The sequence below is a fragment of the Marmota marmota genome, unplaced genomic scaffold (assembly GCF_001458135.2).
Source record: "Marmota marmota marmota unplaced genomic scaffold, marMar, whole genome shotgun sequence".
NCBI lineage: Eukaryota > Metazoa > Chordata > Mammalia > Rodentia > Sciuridae > Marmota > Marmota marmota.
Window position 1 is genome coordinate 2116368 of NW_026000244.1, and position 15553 is coordinate 2131920.

Genomic DNA, 15553 nt, shown 5'->3' on the forward strand with positions numbered 1-15553 from the left:
ATATGCACCTTTGAAATGTGTTTGGGTTTCTATTGTATCATAATTAACAGAATTCTTTTTTTTTTTTTTCCTGGAGTGGCTGGTCTTTAATTTCCTTGGGCCAGAACTACAGCCCTTCCTCTGGCTCTCAACTGCAAGACTTCAGTCAGGCTGACTTGCTGGCTTAGAGGCCCATGGAAAAGAACACATTAATCCTGACCTGGGCGATGGCCCCTGGCTGTGAATAAGCTAGAGGGGCTGTGTCAGACTTCCTCCTTGTACCATTCCCTGGGTACCAATCCCCAGCCAAAGCTTGTCCTCAGCCCAAGTCAAAACAAAATTTCTTCTGTCCACTGCAAATTCTCTGTGGAACTTCTGGGGGCTCTCAGTAACCCTGCAGCCTTCTAGCTGCTTTTCATGTCCTCCTCTTCAGTCCCCTGCTCCCCAAATCCTGGGGCAGCCCTTCTCCCCACAGTGGCTTTAAGGCTAGGTGAGGGTTAGCCCAGCACCTCCTTGATGAGCAGCAATTCTTTGAGACTGGGGGATGGCATAGGGGCCTGGAGCAGGCACTCTGAGTGGCGTTTGTCCAGACCTAGGCACCAGGGGAGTTGGACATGGGCCTCTCGGAAGGGTGCCAGGAAAGAATGGGGGCTCTTTTCTCCCAACAGCTGCAGGGCCTTCTCACAGCAGGCCCAGGCCTCCACAGGGTCCTCCAGCTCCTTGTGGCACACAGCCAGCCCAGCTAGGGTCAGCAGAGAACGGTCTGGGCCCCAGGAGGGCATCCAGCTGGGTCTGCAGCTGTCAGGCATTGGCCCAGAGTGCCAGGGCCTCACGATAGAAGCCAGTATAGGTGAGGCTCTGTGCCTGCTGCAGCTCTGGCAGCACGAAGAAGTCCTGCAGGTCTGGGGCATGGCGTAGCTCAGGCACGGCTTGTAGGTGGCCCAAAAAACTGTCCAAAGGCTCTGCTAAGGCGGGCAATCGTCTCTACCGTAAAATTCTGGCGCGGGCGCTCACGGGGGAAGGAGACGGCATCCATTGGCCCCAGAACTTCAGCTGCAGGTTTCGGTGCAGCTGCTTAAAGTCTGAGTAGCGGCAAGAGATCTGGGCTGGCTGGCGATCTGGTGGACCTGGACACAACATGGCGAGGGTATAGAGTAGGAGGGAGGGTCCTTGACAACACTGGTGCTGGTCACCTCAAAGAGCAGCTGCCGGGATACCAGAGTGTATTGGGATTTCTTCCAGAAATCCTATAGCTCCGGGGCTAGGAATTGACTGCCTCGCTGCCCATCAGGTGGAGGAGTCTGTTCTGTCTTCTCGCGATGTCTGTCCCTGGGAGTCCAGGCGGGCCTCCTTGTGGTGCTCAGCGCTGGTGAAGCTGAGGGTGCAGCTGAGACAAGAGGACAGGTCCTCGGCAGCAGCATCCTTCAGCTACCAGGTCTCTGGGAACTGCTCAGCCTCTGGGCCCCCCGCAGAGCCAGGAGGCCATGGCATCCTGGGGGGAGTGGACTACACTAGGTCCAGGGCTGGGGCGGGAGGAAGACCTCTGCCAACAGAATTTTTGACAGTTACAAAATTTTGGTTATTCATGTGAACAAGTTTGTGAACAAAAACTTTTTTCAATTTCATACTTGATTGCTTTTTAACATTTTGAATATGGAATTTGAGAGTTTTATGGAATCCAGTAACTTTTGCGTTTAGACTAACAGATTGTGCCCTTTGAAATTTCTATGTCAAATTTATGCAATTAGGATAATTCTCCAGCTGGTGAGCTACGGATACTTAAAATCTTTAAAACTGAATATTAAGGGCAAAATCATTACTAATAAGAGTCAACAGCCAATAGTCCCAGTTGTGACTCCCAAGCACTCCCTTGATTGGGATTTGGGGTTCTGCATTGTGTCTTCTCACTGCCCCACTCTGTCCAGTAGTAGTGCCAACCTCAACCACAGAGCACACTGTAGACACCAAGACTAACCTTGTGCAAACTGCAATGTCATATGTCGCAGGGAGCTGCTCCCCTGCCTAGTCCAAGAGTCCATCACTGCAGAGATGTGGGGATTGACGACCCAAATCTGTGCGTTTCCTTCTTTGGAGTTCATGGTCTGATTTCCTTGAGTACTTTAGTACAAAAATAGCCTCCACTGTACCCTAAGTGCTATGGTTTGGTGGGGCTCAGAGTAAGCTTCAGTTAGGAAGTCAAAATTTCAGCCGAGAAGGTGAGGAATTGTTAGTTTTTAAAATGTCCCAGGTGACTTATATTCATTTCCAAATTTGAGGACTATTGCTTTACCTTCAGGGTTCCCAGGTTCCTGCAGGGGTCCTGGGGTTGGTTAACCAGGTACAGTCTCACTACCCTTCAGCCCTTTAACCAGAAGGTCTCTTGAATTCTGACTCCTATATGGGCAAGTGTTTCAGCATGTAGAAAAGACTTTCCTGGCTGCATGCATCAGAGAAACCATTGTGCCTGTTTCTTTGAATTTTACTGCACGGAATTGTACAATTTTGACAAATCTATAGACATTATTTTCTTCTAATCCAGATATGTCCTCAACTTGTAATTTATGTATTCCTTCTGAAACATTTCTGAATGTGGTGGCTTGTTGAATTTTACTAACATGCTTATTTAAGCAGGGATAAGAATGTCTTCAGAAACGAGTTCTACAAGGGGGAGCCTCTCCTGGTAGTCGGAGAGAAACCCTTTTCTCAGTCTGCTTTTCTGCCTCCTCTTATCACTTATCCTCACACACACCCACCTGGAAAATTAAGACCCCTTTGTTCTCTTCTTACAATGAATTCAGTTCTTTAAATGCTTTGAATTCAATATATGTCACAGTTGACATAACTTAGATACGAAGATTTTAAAATTTGTATAAAAAGCTCTCCAACTGAGGTCCTGGTCAGTTTAATCCAGGAAGAATTTATTAAATACCTACTGTTTGCCAAGAAATATGATAAAAGCCAAGGATATAAAGTTTACATACTGGTTCTTTACAAAAATATGCTGATCCTGTTAAAATGTACCTGGCAATTCATTTAAGGGATATTGGTTATAATTTTAGAAACATACTGCTCATTTGGAATCTTCCTTCTGGCAGCCTAACCCATGAACCTTGCCTGAATGTTGGCTGGCTGGATTCATCTACTTGGCCTGCATAACAAATAGGCAAAAAAAAAGATGGAAAAAAGAAAAATGGGTTTTATGCAGTTTTATCGAACTGGGGAGAATCCACAAACAGTGGAGCCTAGCTTCTTCCTCTTTGTGGTAGTAGTTCCACGTGATAATACTTTTGCTGAATAGAAGTTTTCAGTGGCCAGGTGAGAATAAGAATTGGGATGATTAAAATTTGCCTTTCAAGCAGGCTGAAAACCTTTTCTTCATAAGGCACTGAACAGGACAGTCAGTGAGAAGACAGCAACAATTCTTCCTCCAGAATTTTAATTTTCTAGAGGTTCTGTGGAATCACATGATTTTGCATTATTTTAAAACTAGGAAGCAATATACTTGATTCTTTCTGTTGCCAGGCCAAATAGGCTCTTAGACATGTAACTAGAAAAACAAACCAAAAAAAAACTTCATTTGGTTAAAATTTTGAGTTCTTCCCTACTACACTTTTTTAAATCATAGCCTTTTTCCTTTGCTTGTTCTTTTTTTTTTTTCATTTTTTTTTTTTATTATGCATGGTACTGGAAATGGAACTCAGGGCCTTCAACATGCTAGGCAAGTGCCCTATCACTGAGCTACATCCACAGTGCTTTTTTTTTAATATTTATTTTTTAGTTGTGGTTGGACACAATACCTTTATTTATTTATTTTTATGTGGTGCTAAGGATCAAACCCAGAGCCTTGCATGTGCTAGGTGAGCGCTCTACGGCTGAGCCACAACCCCAGCCCCAGTGCTTTAACTTTTATTTCTAACTGAATTCACAGAATTTGGAATAAAATCTGAAATAAATCTTTAAAAACAGGTTTTGTGTTTGTTCCAGGTTTTCTGGAAGTTCAAACCCACATACTTCACAGGAAGGTTTTTTTTTTAATAAACAAACAAGTATGTATACAGCTAAATGTTTTCAGTCATTTGGACTTCAGATACTATAATTTTTTTTCTCAAAAATATGTAAGGCAAGTTCACAAATGCTGTGATCTTAAAAAGGAAACACTACTGTGTGAATCTACTCCACTGAAGGGAACTTGAGACATCATTAATTATAAAATCAATTATTGTTTTTAAGTTCATACCAAATGCAATTTAATAAGAGTTTCAATTGATGGGCACTAATTTGCTATCCTGCAACACTTAAATGGAAACTGCTCTTGTAGTGTTACCACATTATTTATAATTAAAAGTGAATTCTTAAGCATTGAGAAATAATTTTACAGGCAACATTAGAATCCAGATAAATGCATGACATATCTGAGTTAAGGCAATGGCCAGAAGCTGGATGTATAAAGTAATTCTTGAATACAATGTTAAAATAGGAAAGGAGCTCTAGATGTGAAAACAAAAGTGCTTTCATTTGAACTTGGCATTAAGTCCCCTACGTGTATGAAATAAATATACTAGCCTAGAACCAAGAGTAATGTGCCCCTTTGGACCTTGTTATGGCAAAATATAACCATAGTATATCACTCCAATCCATGGTGAATTGAAACATACAAGATCTCAGAAATCACCCTTGCTCTTCTCCATTGTATATTGGACTGGGGTTTGAGAGTTATGGAATTAAACAGTTGAATCTGGCAAAGTGGTTTAAGCTTTAGTCATGCTAAATGGTGCAAAGCCTACCCACATAGGATGGCTGCATACAGGGACAATGTGGGATTCTTGCACAGCATGTACTTTTAGAGGCAAGTAAGGGCACCGGTGGACGGGGATGCAGTGGGGCTGGATTCTGCATAACATGGATTCTGTGTGCCAAGCTTATGAATTTGGAATGTGCTGTAATAGGGATTCCCACATTCTCTCTATTGTATATGTTAGAACATTGGAAATATGCCAGTGCTTTAGTCCTTTGGTTCAGAACTGGAGTCCAAAGTAGTGAGGATACTGGGAATCTGCTTGATTATGGATGGAAAGCCAGTTAAGTGGGGTGAGCACACTTCGTGTTCACAAGTTCTCAGAGACCTCCATATGTCACCAGCCATCAGGAATGACAGATATTGGAATTACAAACTAGTCCCCAAACTCTTTCCTACTAATACAGAAATGATCCTTAAGTATGCAAAATTCCTCCTGAATCCAGATATTCTTCCTGGTCCACACACTGAGAGCCACTCTATGAGTGGGCCTTGAGAATAGGCACCTGATGGCATTCAAACTGTCATTGTGAAAGGAGCAAGAAAAGTCAAAGTTCTGGGGCGGGTGGGGGGGAGTTTATATACATTCTCTTTTTCAATCCAGAGAATAGGCTCCATTTTGATGTGTTGAGGAATGAAATACATGCATATTCTGAAAAATTTTTAAATCTAGTTCAGAAAATAATGCATGTAGAAAAGATACTATTTATATGCAATTTTGTATGTACAGAATTTCAAAGTACTGATGAAAGTAAGAATAAATGTATTACTGAGGGACTGTAGTCAACCAAGGAAGTCTGTCCAGAATTGTTTTTCATTTGAGGGGATAGGCAGATTAAGTAATTCTAAAAGGGGTCAAGGGCCTGGAAAACTCTCTGTCTTACTTAGATTGGGAGGATCAAGCCGATTATGTTTTCCTCAGCTGCAGGAAGTTCCAAATTTCTAAGATTTCACCTGGGAAAAATAAATACATGTAGGTAGGTAGGCAGACAGGTCGGTAGATAGGTAGACAAAAACTTTTTTAAAAAATCAGAAGCTGAATATTGTAAAACTGTTTTATGTCAGGATAAGCAACAGGATGAAAATGGCCTTACAATATATGCAAATACTGAGACAAGGTTTAAGGTTTTCATAAAAATGAATTTAATGCATAAGAATACCTGCAAGAATATTCCTAACAGTCTGATCTGAAATCAGTTTAAATGATGAAAAATAATTATGCTTTATTTTTCCTCTCTAAAGCACATTACAGCTAATCAGAGTTTTTCCTTCAGAAAACATGTTAATGTTTCAAAAACCTAACCTTGAGTACATTTGCACCTGTGCACACTAAAGCCGAGATTTCTTTTTTCATAGAATCACTGTATAAGTGGTTATTATGCTGAGAAATAAAAATTACTTTAGCCTAACTGTGATTCTGATATTCAGATGTTCTTATATGCTTATTTACACCAATCTTGGTTTTTTTCTTCCCTAAGTGATGAAGTGGATGGTGTTTACAATTGTTGTCCTCTCACGTGTTAAAAACAAATATCTGTGAATAATTCATGTAGTTTGGAAGCATTTCAGGATTCATAAAGTTTTTTTTATAGAAGTATTATTTATTTGGGGCTGGATTTGTGGCTCAGCAATAGAGTGCTCACCTAGCATGGGCGAGGCCCTGGGTTCAATCCTCAGGACCACATAAAAATAAATAAACAAATAAATAAATAAAATGTATAAAAAAAGAAGTATTGTTTATCAAATTATTAATTATAATTAATTCAATGACTACTGAATATTTTACAATGATGCCAGAGAAGAAAATTACACCTGGTCCTACTAATTTTTGCTTCAGCAATCTTAATATACAACAGCAATATTTCACATTGGAGACAGCAGTGAGTGGAGATTTCCAAGGGCATCTGACACTTCATCTTATATGGATGTGACTTAGAAGAGCTGGTAGTGTAGGAACAGCACTGTCCCCACAGAATGCTCCTGTCCCAGGGCCTTACAGTGGATAGGCACCTTGTTTTGAACACAAGCATTTTCAGCTGACTGGGGGAGTCAAATCAAAATGGTAGATTCTAATGTCTCAAAATTAGGGTTTAGAGAAAATGGTCATTTTGAAAATGTATCAATTTTTTGAGTTATCTGTATAAGCTTCTACTTCAAAGGTTTCCAGGTCCTGCATAAATCACACAGGCTAACAGCCCCCAAATCACACAGGCTGACAATCCCATAATCCCATCCTGGTAAGGATCCTTGCTTTTATTGGCTTTTGTCTTTGCTTTTGCCCAGGTCCCTATAAAAGAAGCAAAAGCCAAAAGTCAGGCAGAGGTACTGACATCAGGGAGCTAGGCCTTGGGAGGCCATGGAGGTGCCATGAGGCTGTCTTCCCACCAGCCTGATCTCTGGGGAGCCTCCTGTTCAGCTCTGATATCTGGGAGACCCCACTGTGGAATCACACACCTCAATCAAAGTCCCAAAACCTAATCAAGGCCAATCTCTCCTGAGATAAAAGCCAGAGGAGGGTTCAGGGGCAGATGGGCAGTTGATCAATGACATCCAGAGAACAGGCCTTGAAAGCAGGGGTGCCCAGTGTATGCCATGGTGAGCACAGGATGACATGCTCTCCAGGAAAACAGAGGCACCCTCTAATGCCAAGTGATGTCCATGTCAGGTTGGGGTATATTGAAGTCCTTGCCCACAACCCCAGCTGCTCCACATGGCATATGCCTCCTCCAGCTAGGCTGGCCCTGGTTGGGAAGACCAATGCTGAGGGCCAGGCTCAGTCAGCTCACTTCCCCAGAGCCCAAGCACTCAGCAAAGCAACACTTCAGTGGAACCTTCTGATCAAGTAAATTCTTGTGCAGAAATTCTAAAAGTAAAACCCATAGCAAGCAGTATCAGCTGAGCAAGCACTTACATTATGTGTATGTGCATGCGTGTAAGTTCACTGTGTTTTAGGTGTGTCCCCCAGAAGTTCAAGCACTGAAAACTTAATCCCCAAAGTCATATACTGATGGCATTTGTAAGAGAGCCTTTGGTAGGATTAGATGTGGTCTTGAGGGTGTGGTCCCCAGGAGAGTGTTGGTGGTTTTCCAAGAAGAAGAAAGGAGACCTGAGCTGGCACACTTGCTCTGTCCCAGCAGGTGAGGTGTGTGCTATGTTATGATGCAGCAAGAAGGCCCTCATCAGATGCAGGCACCACATTCTTAGACTTTCCAACCCCCAGAAACATGAGCCAAATAATCCTTTATCCTCTTTTATAGGTGGGGAACAGATACAGGGGATGTAACAAAGGGCCTTAAACATGCCAGGTACCAGCTCTCCCACTGAGCTACAGTATTGATATAGCATCAGAAAAGGACTACCAAAGCTGCCATAACAAGTACCGTGGACCAGGAGGCTTTAACAACAGTAACCTGCTGTCTCAGTTCTGCAGACCACAAGTCTCAGATCAAGGAATTAACAGGGTTGCCTCCTTCAGAGGGCACTTAGAGAGACAGTGTCAGGCCACACTCTTGTTGACTTAGACAGCCCTGTCCCCTTGTGTCACCTTCAGTACCTTCTTCCATATCACCTCCCTCCACATGAGTGTGTCTGTGTCCACTTCTCCTTTTACAAGACATAGTTCTACTGTATCAAAGCCCACCCGAATGACCTGATCTTAATTTATCACCTCTGTAAAAACTCTTTCTCCAAATAAGATCACAATCTAAAGTACTGGGAGTTGGCACTTCAACATATCTCCCCACCCCTGCCTCAGGAAGGCCTCAATTCAACACATAACACTCTAATATTCTCTTTATGAAAAAGTCAAAATGTGACTCCATCTTAATAGCCATAAAAACTGGATACTGCATTTCAAAAGACACCTCTAATCCTGTTTCCACATTCTTTTAGATTTCCTGTATTTTGCTTTAGTGTCAGAATATCAAGATGATTCAGATTTTTGTGACCACTTACACAAGGTAAAAGTATTTCAAATCCATGTAGTAAACTCTGAGGTTCTGGAACTATACAAAGATGGCTACTTCAGTCTACATCAAAACAAGCTATATCCAGAGATGCCCCACAGCAGGGTCACTGTAATACTCTAATTTTAAATATATGGAAGTTTTCTGTAAAAAAATTTAAGGGGGAAAAAGTAAAGTTCTGGCAATCCAGACAACAGACTAAGACTTTGAGATTTTCAATCCCTTCAATGAAATATTATCTGGTCTCAAAGACACCTGGATCCTGCCCCTCCCTGAATCCCTGTGAGATCACTTTTGATAAAATCTAATAATCTGCATCTTCTAAAGGAATGTGCCATGATTTATTTCATTGCACTGGTTATAGCTGTACATTTGTATCATTTATCACTTTTTCTAAAAAAAAAAAGTTTTAAAGCATTTTTTAACCTTTATTTTATTTATTTTTATGTGGTGCTGAGGATCAAACCCAGTGCCTCACACGTGCTAGACAAGTGATCTACCACTAAGCCACAACCCCAGCCCTCAATTTACTATTTTAATTCATTTTCAAACAATTTCAAATTGACAGAGAAGTTGCAAGAATCCTGCATGAAACTCCTCCAAACTCCTTACTCAGATTTACTACATATTTGCATCTCACCCCAAAGGCCTCATCAAGCTCTTTCCACATGCACATGCACACATTTTAGTTTCTGAATTCTCTGAGAATTGGATTCCCCTTGATCCCTCAACACTTCAGTACGTAATTCTTAATAGTAAGGACATTCTCTTACTTATACAACACCTGCACAACTAAGAAATTCAGGAAAACTAACCTGGATGACACCTTCAAATAATTTTCACCCACTTCTCAGTTTCATCAACAGTTCCAATAACATCCACAGCAGCACATTCTTTCCCATCAGCACAGCTGCATTTGGCTGCTTCCCCCTTCAGTTGGACCCACCCTGAGCTATTTCATCCTTTAATGACATTGACAATTTGTATTATTCCACCACGCAACCAGCGCACTGGTTTCATTAATGAGGTTCTTGGCATAAAAGTTAACTAGTGAGATCGAAATAAACACACAGACTCAGTTACCTTTTTCTATGAACAGGTCCGAGATGGCTCCTCTCTCTGGTTCCCACCTCGAACCACCTGGTAGTGCAGCAAGGATTACTCAGGGCTAGCAGGAGGGAGAGAGAGAGAGAGGGAGCACACCAGGGAGTAGCCTTTTATTGGGGAACAAGAAATTCAGGGGAGAATTCCATCCAATGAAGGTTGAGGGGGGCCGCACTCCAAGGTCAGGGTCAGTGATTGGCCCCCGGGGTCAGTGGTCAGTCACACCCCCACATGGACAGGCTCTCGCACCAGGAGAGGGCGGGGAAAGCTCCGACACAGTTTAGCCAGAGCACCTCAGACCCAAACCAGGAGTTGCCCAGTCACATGTGAGAATGGCTCTCCACATATTATAGGCCACTTGTTTCCAAAAATGCCCCTCCTTTTGGTCTTGCCAATTTTTGCTCAAAATCACATTTGGGCACTTGTATCTGGCTGGAATACAACCTAAATAACATGTGTTTCTTTGACAAACCAGTGTCCATCTGCTTGAACATGTGATGTTAACCTGGATCACCCAACTAAAGTGCCAACTAAGGTGCTATTTCGGAAGCACAGAACAGCTCTTACCAGAATAGATTTAGTCACAGTTCCCTTGCAAATAAGATTCAGTAGGGAAGTCCTTTGAGACTATGCACATCTCCTGCTTACCCACATCAAACATGCTCCCCCATTACTTAGAATCAGCACTCATTAATGACTCTTGCCCAAACCAATCCATACAACTATTATTGCAAAATGTAGTTTTCCCAACTTGTCTACCATTATTAGTGGACATTTTGCTCTATGGAAGTGCTCTTCCCTCCCCATGTCTCCATTTACTTATATTTTGAAGTGAGTTAAATAGTTGTCCCTGCAAATGCATATCCACTCAGAACCTCAGATGTGACCTTATTTGGAAATAGTCTTTGTAGTACTAATGAGTTAAGGAATACAGGATAAAATCACCTTGAAATCAGGGTGAACCCTAAGTTAATGACCAGTGTCATTCACACACAGGGAAGAAGGCCATATAAGGCAGAAGCAGAGATCAGACAGATGTGATCACAAGACAAAGACACCAGGACCCTCCAGAAAGAAGGTAGAAGAAGCAAAATGTAATTCTCCCCTGGAGTCTTCCTAGAGACCATGGTCCTTCCAACACATGGAGTTTAGATGACCAGCCTCCAGAACTGTAGGAGAACAAATTTCTGATCAAATTATCCATTTGGAGTACTTTGTTAAGGAAGTCCTAAGAAACTCATATGCATATTTACTTACTTAATATCAACTTTGAATTATGAATTCCTTTCTTGTTCCATATACAATCCATTCTTATTTTCACTGTGATGCTCTAATGGTCCCTCATAGGACCACTGGAGCTCCTTTAAGTTAGCCCTGTGTACACCTGACATACCTTCATCATTTACGATCACTTACTGGCTTTCTTCCAGGCTCATCTTGCATTTTCCCCTGTGGCAGTCACATAAGCAGTCATTTCTCCCAAGACACACTAGCTCCTTTAATGTATACCAGTGTTTAGAAACCAAGATCTGTAAACTAGAAGGGCTCAATGTTATGGAGGTGAAGGAAATAACTGGTATGTATAGAATTAAATGTTTTACATACTATGGGTTTGTAATTTTAGCATTATAATATGTACGTATACACACATATATGAATATATGAAAATCATGAGTTATACTAATGCCTCCAATTCCAATCCAATCCTTCTACAATAAGAACCCTGGTTCCAACACTATCAACACACTTCTTATCACCCAGTCCTATAATTCATACATGATACATTCAGAATTGTTGTATTCACACCACTATAAAAATCAAAACTACTAGCGCTGGGGCTGTGGCTCAACAGTAGGAGCGCTCGCCTAGCATGTGCAAGGAGCTGGGTTCAATTCTCAGCACCACATAAAAATAAATAAATTAAATAAAGATAAAAAAATCAAAACTACTCAGATAAGTACAAGATTTGCTTTAAGGTGGCAGTTGATTTTTCCCTATAAACTGAGGCTATAAAGTCACAAGACTTAAGGTTTACTTATCTCAGTTTCTTCCTTCATTCATCCCACCCCATCAAATGTGGTCCTGTTATCGATTTATAATATGGTAATGTTTATGTATTTGCTAGCACTCAGTTTTAGTTTCTCTGCCATCTGTAGTGACTTAATTTCTTTTTGAATCCATAAGACATCAACATGTTTCAAAAGTAAAAAATACAAATAAGATAAGAGAATAAACTAAGAATCCAAGGAAACTAACTGGACATAATAAAGACCATATAGGTAAAGGCCAGCACTAACATCATACTCAATGGTGAATGACTGAAAACTTCTCAAAGACCAGGAACAAAACAAGGGTGCCCACTTTCAACACTTCTATTCAATACAACCAGAAGTTCTAGACTCAGCAACTAGGCAAGGGAATACAACAATACAAAGCATCCATATTGGAAAAGAAGAAGTCAAGTTGTCTGTTTATAGATATCACTATCTTATATATAAAATAAGATCCTCAAAAACACTGCACAAACTGAGCAAACTTGCAGGACACAAAATCAACATACAAAAATCAGTTGCATTTCTACAAACAAACAATCCAAAAAAGAAAACACCTTAATTATAACTGCAGCAAAAAGAATAAAACACTCAGGAATGGATTTAATCATGGAAGCAAAAAAATTAAAGAAGATGTAAATAAGTGAAAAGACATTCTGTGCCTTCAGACTGGAACACTTAACACTTACAATGGAAATGAGGCCAGTGAGGTAAAGGAATTGAATGTTTTATTTCTTTTAATTTCAATTAATTTTAATTAGCTACATATGTCTAGCAGCTACCATATTCCACAATAAAAGTCTGCAATATGTTCAGGCCAAAATGTTTCTGTAATTTAACTTTACTGTACAAGAGGGTGTGGAAACCATTAGTCTGGGAGCACAGGGGATTTCAGGAAACCTTTGCCAACTCATGGAGGACTCTGGACTTCCCCTAAAGAATTACTGAAGCTCATTCCAATGCAATAAATAAGACATACATACCCACTTCTCACTGGAAACTAAAACCTTCTAAAGAACAAGCTACTTAGTCGAATGAAGCTAAATCTTTCTGTAATTATTTCCTTCCTTTTGGCTTTTGATTTTTGTCATTGTTGTTCTTTCAGAGTTAGGACTTAAAAGAAAACACCCCCATGAAATCCCATAAATGGTGTGAACCACACCAACACAATTCTCTATTTTTGAAAAGCTTTATGAAAATTCCCAAGGTGTTCAATCATTCTTTGGCCACTCTGTTAATATGATTTTAAACATTACATCCCCGAGGGTTTTTAAGATAACTGCACAGTGGCTGGGGTTGTGGCTCAGTGGTAGAGCGCTTGCCTCGCACAGGCAAGACCCTGGGTTCAATCCTCAGCACCACATAAAAATAAACAAATAAATAAGTAAATAAGTAAAATAAAGGCATTGTGTCCAACTACAATTAAAAACTAAATATTAAAAAAAGATAATTGCACATGCAAGCAGAACTATCCTGCTCTTGTTTCTAACTTAGTAAGTTCCTCCATAAAACTGAATAAATACATGCTAGAAAAAGGAAGTGGGTACAAAAACCCCAATGGGTTTCAGCCATAAATGATGGGCTGCAGCTCCTCTTGTTCCTTGGATTTTTACTCCAAAACTCCAGAAGCCCCTTCTACCCACTAAACTAACTCTCCAGTTCCAGTGGAGGAGTGAAACAATACATAGCATCCATATTGGAAAAGATTGCTTTTCCAATAACAAAACCAAAGAGCCCAAAGCAATGTTTTCCTAACTAATCCTTTTGGACCAAAAGTCCTTTTGCAAAAAAACTATTGGCCATGAAGCCGGGGGACAACTAGTCAAAATGCAGACCTAACTGGCAAAGCCTTCTCCGCAAAACAAAGCCCCAGGGTTCCTTTGCTTGCATGGTGTTCCTGGGGTCCACTTGGAAGAAGGAAACATCCCAATGGAAAAGTACAAGGAAGAGCCAGTCCTGGAGAGCCCCTGGTGGGAAACAGCAAAGTGAACCCAAAGGTGAATAACCTAGCCTTTCTACCACATGGGTGGCAGAGAAAGTATCCACTAGAGTTCCCGCTCCAGGTTTCCAGGAGATGGACCAAATAAACACCAGAAGGCCTACCTCATCTTAAGAGGTTGGTTATAAACCTTGGGCAGGGACAACAGTAGAGCACTTTCTTGTCCCTGAAATACAACCTGGAATTACATAATTCCAGGAGAACTCTCCAAGAAAAAAAAGACTAATAAGGAGAACACAAATTTCCAAGACTTGATCAGACTAGCAGGTCATACTATCAGGGAGCCAAACATTTCACACCCAGTTCTCATTTCAATGATAATGGTAACTCTTCCCATACTAGCCTCCTGTTCATTTTAAAGGAGTGCCAGTTCTCTGGCTGAAATCTTACTAAAAGAGAATTAATCTTCCCTACCTGTCAGAGAAGTTGCTCCTTCTCTTGCATATCTAATTCCACTGTCTTCAGAAACAGAGATTCCACAAGAGCCCAGTAAATTCAGGCTCTCCCCAGCTTAAAAAGTTCCTCAGGTTAAGTCTAGGCTAAACATTTGGGGGCAACTAGTTACTCACCACAAGTTACACCACAATAGACAGAAACAGGCAAACAGCATTTACAGCTGCACCTCGAATAAATAATAGGAACAATGCTTAACAACACAAATAGGAATGCCAATGCACCGTGCCTCATAAATCTGCAGACCACTGACACCAAACACTGTTCCTGGAGAAAGAGCATCTTAAAACCCATGTTGCTTTTTTGCACACAAAATATTAAGCAGAATTCTTGTCAGCTTTCAAATGACAGCATACTGTCGAAGTGCAGTCCCTTTGATAAGAGTGCCCTTAGTTACAGGGTCCCCCACAGTTTATGGTTTATGGATTCTCAGGGTGACAGTCTTCTCAAATGGACACCAAGACTCAACTTGATTGCATTATTAAACACTGAAAAGTTTCAAATGTGTAGTACTTTGCTTGGTACACAGCCATAAAAAGAAAAACATGTTTCCTTACTATACATAAAAAAAACTTCTGTTTCCACAAAGTCTTCTTATAGAATATGTTTTCATTTATTTTCTTCTATATGGGTCACTATCATCATTTATTATGATCATCATTCCTGGGATCCAGGCCAGAAGTAAACACTACACTGCCCCATGAAAAGAAGGCGGTCCCTAAAGGAGAAAACAGTGTACTACTTCTGGTATTTTTCTCCTTGGGAAACAGCCTTCCTAAAAAAAATGTAGTAAGAACTTAGATATCATTTTAGAAGCTTTTGATGTTTCTACATAGTATCACTTTGTGGACAAAATACACTCAAATTAGATATGGACACACCTAAAGTTTCCTGTAATCAGATAACTTTACTTACATTTTAAATATGAAATTACCATATTCTTTGGACTTTCAGTTATCCTATAAGTCCAGAAAGAAAAGAATTATATCCTATTCTTCCCCTATGGAGTATTATTATATCACTAGAAAAGGGGTTCAAAAATTACAGAAAATGTCCTTAGATGCTTTGTTCATTAGTCCTTACTTTGGACTTGAATATGGAAGTGTTTATTCCCCCGAAATACAAGCAACTTTCCTATCCTGGTTACAATGTTAAGCAACAGACGCATCTTCCTTCCTCATCATCCATCTCAAATCTCCCACTACAG

At 40.7% G+C, this 15553-nt stretch overlaps 1 pseudogene; it reads right to left on the reverse strand.

Moving 5' to 3' along the window:
* On the reverse strand, window positions 1–1425 carry LOC107159607 (annotated as a pseudogene).
* Window positions 1426–15553: the final 14128 nt, after the last annotated feature.